We start from the raw sequence: 12,043 nt of genomic DNA, 5'->3' as shown, positions 1-12,043 counted from the left end.
ATGGCCTTCATAGAAGCAACAGGAGATTGTTGCATCCATCTAGAACCCTCAGAACTACAGTGCTATGATGTCACTCACTTCCACAGGCCTTGCAGAGTGTAAACAACAACAACCCAGCTTTGTTGTGTATGTAACCATAGGGATTTGTGATGTCACCTAGAACCTTCACAGCAGCGACAGCTTTATGAGGAGCATCAGCACTGCTCTGCCTGAGCAGAACCATCACCGCCATAGGTTGTCAAATAACCCGGATTTAACCCACACAGGTAAGTCCAATGGGGTGCAGGCATGTCCTCTATGCTTACAGCTTCCCGTGGGTGTTGGTTTGATACCGTTTGGGGACAGCCAAGGAGGCATCTGCAGGCAACAAAGGTAGGTGTGTGCTTGTGTGTGTGTTTCCTATGCAGATCCTAAGCCCAGTGTCACATGCAAGTAGGAGGAGTAAGAAGGGTTCCTGGCAAATCCGGGTTATGGATTGCATTTAAAAAGGCCCCGTGGGAGTGCAATGGGCCCCTGTCTTGCTGCTTAGCAATAATGGTATGGGTTTAGGTTCTGCTGTGTGTACTGGTGGTTGACTGCCCCCCAGCCCAGAGTGTGCATGGAAAATTGTCTGGCAGCCTCCCTGACAGCAAGCAGTGATAGTGCCCATGAAGGGGACCTTGTTGGGCCCGCCCCTTTCACGGTTATCGCTTCTCGGCCTTTTGGCTAAGATCAAGTGTAGTATCTGTTCTTATCAGTTTAATATCTGATACGTCCCCTATCTGGGGACCATATATTAAATGGATTTTTGAGAACGGGGGCCGATTTCGAAGCTTGCTTCCGTCGCCCTATGCATTGACCCGATATGGCAGTATCTTCGGGTACAGTGCACCACCCCCTTACAGGGTTAAAAAGAAAGATTCCTACTTTCATTGCTACCTGCTTGCTGGCTAGCCAGCTAGCCAGCCCTGTGGGCCTTGCTGCTGCAGCCAAAAAACAAAAGGTGGTGCTGCTGCTGCTGCTTCTGCTGCTTCTGCTTGTGTCTGGCCGCTGTTGGAGCGTCCAGGCACAGGACTTCTGCTGCTGCTGACTAAATGGCCTCCTTAATTGGATCATTTGAGTAGCCAGCACACCTGTGCAGGTAGGGCATGACATGATAGGCAGCTGCCTTGATAGCGGGTGGGTGCTGAATGTTCCTAATTGACAAAATAAGATTAATGCTTATGAAGAAATATAAAATCTCATCCCTTCCCCAATATCGCGCCACACCCCTACCCCTTAATTCCCTGGTTGAACTTGATGGACATATGTCTTTTTTCGACCGTACTAACTATGTAACTATGTAACATAACATGGGGGGGGGGGGGGGGGTCTCCTGGCTGTTCACACAGGTGTGTCATTGCTGTACATTGACCATGCATTGCTTCTGTGGTATTGCAAAGGCAAAGACAAATGCTTCCAGCCATCCATTGCACTAATGGATTGGTCATCAGCTGGCTGTCTATGTCCCGCATCAATATAGACCAAAGTACAGAGGGTTAGGCTATGCTATTGTGCACCTACCTGATGCATCAGAAGGTGCGAGGCCCTTGCTAAATTCTGTGCACAGACTTTGAGATCTATACTTTAGACTGTATCTAAACCTGCTCCAACATGGACTGACATTCTGGCCTACTTTCAGCCGATGCGACTTGTCTGTCGCTGAACAGTCGCTTTTTATGTATTCAGCACCTATGTATAATGTTGTAAAAATGCTCTAGAAGCTAAAGTCGCAGAAATGTCACACATATTTGGCCTGCAACTTTCTGTGCGACAAATTCAGACAGGAAAAATCAGTATAAATCCTTAGAAAATTATCCCCCAGTGTCTCCATCTGCTGGCGGTATTGAATAAGCATTGCTGCACTGATGGGGTATGCATTAGACGAAAAAAAAGAAGAAAAAGAAGAATAATACGCCCAGAAAAGAGGCGAAAAGGAGAAAAACGTAAAAAAACGTGAAAAAAAAGTAAGAGGAAGAGAAGGGAAAAAAAGGTGGAAATGGGTTTAAAAGTGATTTCGGCGGAGAAATATATATATATATATATATATATATATATATATATATATATATATATGCGCACACACACACATAGATATAAACGTATTCTCCGTTGAGATATTGCAGCCGCTGCTGTGTCCAGGCCCAGGAGCCTTAGCACTGTGCTGTGATGTCACTCAATACCACTGACATCACTAGGTGTAAACAACATCTCTCCTTTGCTGTGTATGTGACTATGGAGCTGTTTGGTGATGTCGTCTATTATGGCCTTCATAGAAGCAACAGGAGATTGTTGCATCCATCTAGAACCCTCAGAACTACAGTGCTATGATGTCACTCACTTCCACAGGCCTTGCAGAGTGTAAACAACAACAACCCAGCTTTGTTGTGTATGTAACCATAGGGATTTGTGATGTCACCTAGAACCTTCACAGCAGCGACAGCTTTATGAGGAGCATCAGCACTGCTCTGCCTGAGCAGAACCATCACCGCCATAGGTTGTCAAATAACCCGGATTTAACCCACACAGGTAAGTCCAATGGGGTGCAGGCATGTCCTCTATGCTTACAGCTTCCCGTGGGTGTTGGTTTGATACCGTTTGGGGACAGCCAAGGAGGCATCTGCAGGCAACAAAGGTAGGTGTGTGCTTGTGTGTGTGTTTCCTATGCAGATCCTAAGCCCAGTGTCACATGCAAGTAGGAGGAGTAAGAAGGGTTCCTGGCAAATCCGGGTTATGGATTGCATTTAAAAAGGCCCCGTGGGAGTGCAATGGGCCCCTGTCTTGCTGCTTAGCAATAATGGTATGGGTTTAGGTTCTGCTGTGTGTACTGGTGGTTGACTGCCCCCCAGCCCAGAGTGTGCATGGAAAATTGTCTGGCAGCCTCCCTGACAGCAAGCAGTGATAGTGCCCATGAAGGGGACCTTGTTGGGCCCGCCCCTTTCACGGTTATCGCTTCTCGGCCTTTTGGCTAAGATCAAGTGTAGTATCTGTTCTTATCAGTTTAATATCTGATACGTCCCCTATCTGGGGACCATATATTAAATGGATTTTTGAGAACGGGGGCCGATTTCGAAGCTTGCTTCCGTCGCCCTATGCATTGACCCGATATGGCAGTATCTTCGGGTACAGTGCACCACCCCCTTACAGGGTTAAAAAGAAAGATTCCTACTTTCATTGCTACCTGCTTGCTGGCTAGCCAGCTAGCCAGCCCTGTGGGCCTTGCTGCTGCAGCCAAAAACAAAAGGTGGTGCTGCTGCTGCTGCTGCTTCTGCTGCTTCTGCTTGTGTCTGGCCGCTGTTGGAGCGTCCAGGCACAGGACTTCTGCTGCTGCTGACTAAATGGCCTCCTTAATTGGATCATTTGAGTAGCCAGCACACCTGTGCAGGTAGGGCATGACATGATAGGCAGCTGCCTTGATAGCGGGTGGGTGCTGAATGTTCCTAATTGACAAAATAAGATTAATGCTTATGAAGAAATATAAAATCTCATCCCTTCCCCAATATCGCGCCACACCCCTACCCCTTAATTCCCTGGTTGAACTTGATGGACATATGTCTTTTTTCGACCGTACTAACTATGTAACTATGTAACATAACATGGGGGGGGGGGGGGGGGTCTCCTGGCTGTTCACACAGGTGTGTCATTGCTGTACATTGACCATGCATTGCTTCTGTGGTATTGCAAAGGCAAAGACAAATGCTTCCAGCCATCCATTGCACTAATGGATTGGTCATCAGCTGGCTGTCTATGTCCCGCATCAATATAGACCAAAGTACAGAGGGTTAGGCTATGCTATTGTGCACCTACCTGATGCATCAGAAGGTGCGAGGCCCTTGCTAAATTCTGTGCACAGACTTTGAGATCTATACTTTAGACTGTATCTAAACCTGCTCCAACATGGACTGACATTCTGGCCTACTTTCAGCCGATGCGACTTGTCTGTCGCTGAACAGTCGCTTTTTATGTATTCAGCACCTATGTATAATGTTGTAAAAATGCTCTAGAAGCTAAAGTCGCAGAAATGTCACACATATTTGGCCTGCAACTTTCTGTGCGACAAATTGACAGGAAAAATCAGTATAAATCCTTAGAAAATTATCCCCCAGTGTCTCCATCTGCTGGCGGTATTGAATAAGCATTGCTGCACTGATGGGGTATGCATTAGACGAAAAAAAAGAAGAAAAAGAAGAATAATACGCCCAGAAAAGAGGCGAAAAGGAGAAAAACGTAAAAAAACGTGAAAAAAAAGTAAGAGGAAGAGAAGGGAAAAAAAGGTGGAAATGGGTTTAAAAGTGATTTCGGCGGAGAAATATATATATATATATATATATATATATATATATATACGCGCACACACACACATATATATAAACGTATTCTCCGTTGAGATATTGCAGCCGCTGCTGTGTCCAGGCCCAGGAGCCTTAGCACTGTGCTGTGATGTCACTCAATACCACTGACATCACTAGGTGTAAACAACATCTCTCCTTTGCTGTGTATGTGACTATGGAGCTGTTTGGTGATGTCGTCTATTATGGCCTTCATAGAAGCAACAGGAGATTGTTGCATCCATCTAGAACCCTCAGAACTACAGTGCTATGATGTCACTCACTTCCACAGGCCTTGCAGAGTGTAAACAACAACAACCCAGCTTTGTTGTGTATGTAACCATAGGGATTTGTGATGTCACCTAGAACCTTCACAGCAGCGACAGCTTTATGAGGAGCATCAGCACTGCTCTGCCTGAGCAGAACCATCACCGCCATAGGTTGTCAAATAACCCGGATTTAACCCACACAGGTAAGTCCAATGGGGTGCAGGCATGTCCTCTATGCTTACAGCTTCCCGTGGGTGTTGGTTTGATACCGTTTGGGGACAGCCAAGGAGGCATCTGCAGGCAACAAAGGTAGGTGTGTGCTTGTGTGTGTGTTTCCTATGCAGATCCTAAGCCCAGTGTCACATGCAAGTAGGAGGAGTAAGAAGGGTTCCTGGCAAATCCGGGTTATGGATTGCATTTAAAAAGGCCCCGTGGGAGTGCAATGGGCCCCTGTCTTGCTGCTTAGCAATAATGGTATGGGTTTAGGTTCTGCTGTGTGTACTGGTGGTTGACTGCCCCCCAGCCCAGAGTGTGCATGGAAAATTGTCTGGCAGCCTCCCTGACAGCAAGCAGTGATAGTGCCCATGAAGGGGACCTTGTTGGGCCCGCCCCTTTCACGGTTATCGCTTCTCGGCCTTTTGGCTAAGATCAAGTGTAGTATCTGTTCTTATCAGTTTAATATCTGATACGTCCCCTATCTGGGGACCATATATTAAATGGATTTTTGAGAACGGGGGCCGATTTCGAAGCTTGCTTCCGTCGCCCTATGCATTGACCCGATATGGCAGTATCTTCGGGTACAGTGCACCACCCCCTTACAGGGTTAAAAAGAAAGATTCCTACTTTCATTGCTACCTGCTTGCTGGCTAGCCAGCTAGCCAGCCCTGTGGGCCTTGCTGCTGCAGCCAAAAAACAAAAGGTGGTGCTGCTGCTGCTGCTTCTGCTGCTTCTGCTTGTGTCTGGCCGCTGTTGGAGCGTCCAGGCACAGGACTTCTGCTGCTGCTGACTAAATGGCCTCCTTAATTGGATCATTTGAGTAGCCAGCACACCTGTGCAGGTAGGGCATGACATGATAGGCAGCTGCCTTGATAGCGGGTGGGTGCTGAATGTTCCTAATTGACAAAATAAGATTAATGCTTATGAAGAAATATAAAATCTCATCCCTTCCCCAATATCGCGCCACACCCCTACCCCTTAATTCCCTGGTTGAACTTGATGGACATATGTCTTTTTTCGACCGTACTAACTATGTAACTATGTAACATAACATGGGGGGGGGGGGGGGGTCTCCTGGCTGTTCACACAGGTGTGTCATTGCTGTACATTGACCATGCATTGCTTCTGTGGTATTGCAAAGGCAAAGACAAATGCTTCCAGCCATCCATTGCACTAATGGATTGGTCATCAGCTGGCTGTCTATGTCCCGCATCAATATAGACCAAAGTACAGAGGGTTAGGCTATGCTATTGTGCACCTACCTGATGCATCAGAAGGTGCGAGGCCCTTGCTAAATTCTGTGCACAGACTTTGAGATCTATACTTTAGACTGTATCTAAACCTGCTCCAACATGGACTGACATTCTGGCCTACTTTCAGCCGATGCGACTTGTCTGTCGCTGAACAGTCGCTTTTTATGTATTCAGCACCTATGTATAATGTTGTAAAAATGCTCTAGAAGCTAAAGTCGCAGAAATGTCACACATATTTGGCCTGCAACTTTCTGTGCGACAAATTCAGACAGGAAAAATCAGTATAAATCCTTAGAAAATTATCCCCCAGTGTCTCCATCTGCTGGCGGTATTGAATAAGCATTGCTGCACTGATGGGGTATGCATTAGACGAAAAAAAAGAAGAAAAAGAAGAATAATACGCCCAGAAAAGAGGCGAAAAGGAGAAAAACGTAAAAAAACGTGAAAAAAAAGTAAGAGGAAGAGAAGGGAAAAAAAGGTGGAAATGGGTTTAAAAGTGATTTCGGCGGAGAAATATATATATATATATATATATATATATATATATATATATATATATGCGCACACACACACATAGATATAAACGTATTCTCCGTTGAGATATTGCAGCCGCTGCTGTGTCCAGGCCCAGGAGCCTTAGCACTGTGCTGTGATGTCACTCAATACCACTGACATCACTAGGTGTAAACAACATCTCTCCTTTGCTGTGTATGTGACTATGGAGCTGTTTGGTGATGTCGTCTATTATGGCCTTCATAGAAGCAACAGGAGATTGTTGCATCCATCTAGAACCCTCAGAACTACAGTGCTATGATGTCACTCACTTCCACAGGCCTTGCAGAGTGTAAACAACAACAACCCAGCTTTGTTGTGTATGTAACCATAGGGATTTGTGATGTCACCTAGAACCTTCACAGCAGCGACAGCTTTATGAGGAGCATCAGCACTGCTCTGCCTGAGCAGAACCATCACCGCCATAGGTTGTCAAATAACCCGGATTTAACCCACACAGGTAAGTCCAATGGGGTGCAGGCATGTCCTCTATGCTTACAGCTTCCCGTGGGTGTTGGTTTGATACCGTTTGGGGACAGCCAAGGAGGCATCTGCAGGCAACAAAGGTAGGTGTGTGCTTGTGTGTGTGTTTCCTATGCAGATCCTAAGCCCAGTGTCACATGCAAGTAGGAGGAGTAAGAAGGGTTCCTGGCAAATCCGGGTTATGGATTGCATTTAAAAAGGCCCCGTGGGAGTGCAATGGGCCCCTGTCTTGCTGCTTAGCAATAATGGTATGGGTTTAGGTTCTGCTGTGTGTACTGGTGGTTGACTGCCCCCCAGCCCAGAGTGTGCATGGAAAATTGTCTGGCAGCCTCCCTGACAGCAAGCAGTGATAGTGCCCATGAAGGGGACCTTGTTGGGCCCGCCCCTTTCACGGTTATCGCTTCTCGGCCTTTTGGCTAAGATCAAGTGTAGTATCTGTTCTTATCAGTTTAATATCTGATACGTCCCCTATCTGGGGACCATATATTAAATGGATTTTTGAGAACGGGGGCCGATTTCGAAGCTTGCTTCCGTCGCCCTATGCATTGACCCGATATGGCAGTATCTTCGGGTACAGTGCACCACCCCCTTACAGGGTTAAAAAGAAAGATTCCTACTTTCATTGCTACCTGCTTGCTGGCTAGCCAGCTAGCCAGCCCTGTGGGCCTTGCTGCTGCAGCCAAAAAACAAAAGGTGGTGCTGCTGCTGCTGCTTCTGCTGCTTCTGCTTGTGTCTGGCCGCTGTTGGAGCGTCCAGGCACAGGACTTCTGCTGCTGCTGACTAAATGGCCTCCTTAATTGGATCATTTGAGTAGCCAGCACACCTGTGCAGGTAGGGCATGACATGATAGGCAGCTGCCTTGATAGCGGGTGGGTGCTGAATGTTCCTAATTGACAAAATAAGATTAATGCTTATGAAGAAATATAAAATCTCATCCCTTCCCCAATATCGCGCCACACCCCTACCCCTTAATTCCCTGGTTGAACTTGATGGACATATGTCTTTTTTCGACCGTACTAACTATGTAACTATGTAACATAACATGGGGGGGGGGGGGGGGTCTCCTGGCTGTTCACACAGGTGTGTCATTGCTGTACATTGACCATGCATTGCTTCTGTGGTATTGCAAAGGCAAAGACAAATGCTTCCAGCCATCCATTGCACTAATGGATTGGTCATCAGCTGGCTGTCTATGTCCCGCATCAATATAGACCAAAGTACAGAGGGTTAGGCTATGCTATTGTGCACCTACCTGATGCATCAGAAGGTGCGAGGCCCTTGCTAAATTCTGTGCACAGACTTTGAGATCTATACTTTAGACTGTATCTAAACCTGCTCCAACATGGACTGACATTCTGGCCTACTTTCAGCCGATGCGACTTGTCTGTCGCTGAACAGTCGCTTTTTATGTATTCAGCACCTATGTATAATGTTGTAAAAATGCTCTAGAAGCTAAAGTCGCAGAAATGTCACACATATTTGGCCTGCAACTTTCTGTGCGACAAATTCAGACAGGAAAAATCAGTATAAATCCTTAGAAAATTATCCCCCAGTGTCTCCATCTGCTGGCGGTATTGAATAAGCATTGCTGCACTGATGGGGTATGCATTAGACGAAAAAAAAGAAGAAAAAGAAGAATAATACGCCCAGAAAAGAGGCGAAAAGGAGAAAAACGTAAAAAAACGTGAAAAAAAAGTAAGAGGAAGAGAAGGGAAAAAAAGGTGGAAATGGGTTTAAAAGTGATTTCGGCGGAGAAATATATATATATATATATATATATATATATATATATATATATATATATATATATACGCGCACACACACACATATATATAAACGTATTCTCCGTTGAGATATTGCAGCCGCTGCTGTGTCCAGGCCCAGGAGCCTTAGCACTGTGCTGTGATGTCACTCAATACCACTGACATCACTAGGTGTAAACAACATCTCTCCTTTGCTGTGTATGTGACTATGGAGCTGTTTGGTGATGTCGTCTATTATGGCCTTCATAGAAGCAACAGGAGATTGTTGCATCCATCTAGAACCCTCAGAACTACAGTGCTATGATGTCACTCACTTCCACAGGCCTTGCAGAGTGTAAACAACAACAACCCAGCTTTGTTGTGTATGTAACCATAGGGATTTGTGATGTCACCTAGAACCTTCACAGCAGCGACAGCTTTATGAGGAGCATCAGCACTGCTCTGCCTGAGCAGAACCATCACCGCCATAGGTTGTCAAATAACCCGGATTTAACCCACACAGGTAAGTCCAATGGGGTGCAGGCATGTCCTCTATGCTTACAGCTTCCCATGGGTGTTGGTTTGATACCGTTTGGGGACAGCCAAGGAGGCATCTGCAGGCAACAAAGGTAGGTGTGTGCTTGTGTGTGTGTTTCCTATGCAGATCCTAAGCCCAGTGTCACATGCAAGTAGGAGGAGTAAGAAGGGTTCCTGGCAAATCCGGGTTATGGATTGCATTTAAAAAGGCCCCGTGGGAGTGCAATGGGCCCCTGTCTTGCTGCTTAGCAATAATGGTATGGGTTTAGGTTCTGCTGTGTGTACTGGTGGTTGACTGCCCCCCAGCCCAGAGTGTGCATGGAAAATTGTCTGGCAGCCTCCCTGACAGCAAGCAGTGATAGTGCCCATGAAGGGGACCTTGTTGGGCCCGCCCCTTTCACGGTTATCGCTTCTCGGCCTTTTGGCTAAGATCAAGTGTAGTATCTGTTCTTATCAGTTTAATATCTGATACGTCCCCTATCTGGGGACCATATATTAAATGGATTTTTGAGAACGGGGGCCGATTTCGAAGCTTGCTTCCGTCGCCCTATGCATTGACCCGATATGGCAGTATCTTCGGGTACAGTGCACCACCCCCTTACAGGGTTAAAAAGAAAGATTCCTACTTTCATTGCTACCTGCTTGCTGGCTAGCCAGCTAGCCAGCCCTGTGGGCCTTGCTGCTGCAGCCAAAAAACAAAAGGTGGTGCTGCTGCTGCTGCTTCTGCTGCTTCTGCTTGTGTCTGGCCGCTGTTGGAGCGTCCAGGCACAGGACTTCTGCTGCTGCTGACTAAATGGCCTCCTTAATTGGATCATTTGAGTAGCCAGCACACCTGTGCAGGTAGGGCATGACATGATAGGCAGCTGCCTTGATAGCGGGTGGGTGCTGAATGTTCCTAATTGACAAAATAAGATTAATGCTTATGAAGAAATATAAAATCTCATCCCTTCCCCAATATCGCGCCACACCCCTACCCCTTAATTCCCTGGTTGAACTTGATGGACATATGTCTTTTTTCGACCGTACTAACTATGTAACTATGTAACATAACATGGGGGGGGGGGGGGGGGGTCTCCTGGCTGTTCACACAGGTGTGTCATTGCTGTACATTGACCATGCATTGCTTCTGTGGTATTGCAAAGGCAAAGACAAATGCTTCCAGCCATCCATTGCACTAATGGATTGGTCATCAGCTGGCTGTCTATGTCCCGCATCAATATAGACCAAAGTACAGAGGGTTAGGCTATGCTATTGTGCACCTACCTGATGCATCAGAAGGTGCGAGGCCCTTGCTAAATTCTGTGCACAGACTTTGAGATCTATACTTTAGACTGTATCTAAACCTGCTCCAACATGGACTGACATTCTGGCCTACTTTCAGCCGATGCGACTTGTCTGTCGCTGAACAGTCGCTTTTTATGTATTCAGCACCTATGTATAATGTTGTAAAAATGCTCTAGAAGCTAAAGTCGCAGAAATGTCACACATATTTGGCCTGCAACTTTCTGTGCGACAAATTCAGACAGGAAAAATCAGTATAAATCCTTAGAAAATTATCCCCCAGTGTCTCCATCTGCTGGCGGTATTGAATAAGCATTGCTGCACTGATGGGGTATGCATTAGACGAAAAAAAAGAAGAAAAAGAAGAATAATACGCCCAGAAAAGAGGCGAAAAGGAGAAAAACGTAAAAAAACGTGAAAAAAAAGTAAGAGGAAGAGAAGGGAAAAAAAGGTGGAAATGGGTTTAAAAGTGATTTCGGCGGAGAAATATATATATATATATATATATATATATATATATATATATATATATATGCGCACACACACACATAGATATAAACGTATTCTCCGTTGAGATATTGCAGCCGCTGCTGTGTCCAGGCCCAGGAGCCTTAGCACTGTGCTGTGATGTCACTCAATACCACTGACATCACTAGGTGTAAACAACATCTCTCCTTTGCTGTGTATGTGACTATGGAGCTGTTTGGTGATGTCGTCTATTATGGCCTTCATAGAAGCAACAGGAGATTGTTGCATCCATCTAGAACCCTCAGAACTACAGTGCTATGATGTCACTCACTTCCACAGGCCTTGCAGAGTGTAAACAACAACAACCCAGCTTTGTTGTGTATGTAACCATAGGGATTTGTGATGTCACCTAGAACCTTCACAGCAGCGACAGCTTTATGAGGAGCATCAGCACTGCTCTGCCTGAGCAGAACCATCACCGCCATAGGTTGTCAAATAACCCGGATTTAACCCACACAGGTAAGTCCAATGGGGTGCAGGCATGTCCTCTATGCTTACAGCTTCCCGTGGGTGTTGGTTTGATACCGTTTGGGGACAGCCAAGGAGGCATCTGCAGGCAACAAAGGTAGGTGTGTGCTTGTGTGTGTGTTTCCTATGCAGATCCTAAGCCCAGTGTCACATGCAAGTAGGAGGAGTAAGAAGGGTTCCTGGCAAATCCGGGTTATGGATTGCATTTAAAAAGGCCCCGTGGGAGTGCAATGGGCCCCTGTCTTGCTGCTTAGCAATAATGGTATGGGTTTAGGTTCTGCTGTGTGTACTGGTGGTTGACTGCCCCCCAGCCCAGAGTGTGCATGGAAAATTGTCTGGCAGCCTCCCTGACAGCAAGCAGTGATAGT

General features: G+C 46.3%; 5 non-coding genes across 5 annotated transcripts; all 5 read left to right on the top strand.

Annotated features, from left to right (window-relative positions):
• Positions 1-685: 685 nt before the first annotated feature.
• LOC130351427 (U2 spliceosomal RNA) lies at positions 686-876 on the top strand. Its single transcript, XR_008888139.1, has one exon. It is a non-coding gene; the product is annotated as a U2 spliceosomal RNA (small nuclear RNA).
• A 2,090-nt stretch (positions 877-2,966) lies between these two features.
• Positions 2,967-3,157, top strand: LOC130351425 (U2 spliceosomal RNA). Its single transcript, XR_008888137.1, has one exon. It is a non-coding gene; the product is annotated as a U2 spliceosomal RNA (small nuclear RNA).
• A 2,080-nt stretch (positions 3,158-5,237) lies between these two features.
• LOC130351424 (U2 spliceosomal RNA) lies at positions 5,238-5,428 on the top strand. The gene has a single exon (XR_008888136.1). It is a non-coding gene; the product is annotated as a U2 spliceosomal RNA (small nuclear RNA).
• Positions 5,429-7,515: 2,087 nt separating this feature from the next.
• LOC130351423 (U2 spliceosomal RNA) lies at positions 7,516-7,706 on the top strand. Its single transcript, XR_008888135.1, has one exon. It is a non-coding gene; the product is annotated as a U2 spliceosomal RNA (small nuclear RNA).
• A 2,097-nt stretch (positions 7,707-9,803) lies between these two features.
• On the top strand, positions 9,804-9,994 carry LOC130351422 (U2 spliceosomal RNA). The gene has a single exon (XR_008888134.1). It is a non-coding gene; the product is annotated as a U2 spliceosomal RNA (small nuclear RNA).
• The last annotated feature ends 2,049 nt before the right edge of the window (positions 9,995-12,043 follow it).

This window comes from Hyla sarda, unplaced genomic scaffold (genome assembly GCF_029499605.1).
Source record: "Hyla sarda isolate aHylSar1 unplaced genomic scaffold, aHylSar1.hap1 scaffold_973, whole genome shotgun sequence".
NCBI classification, from domain to species: Eukaryota; Metazoa; Chordata; class Amphibia; order Anura; family Hylidae; genus Hyla; species Hyla sarda.
The sequence above is the reverse complement of the archived record's forward strand: the minus strand, read 5'-3'. Positions and strand labels throughout refer to the sequence as shown.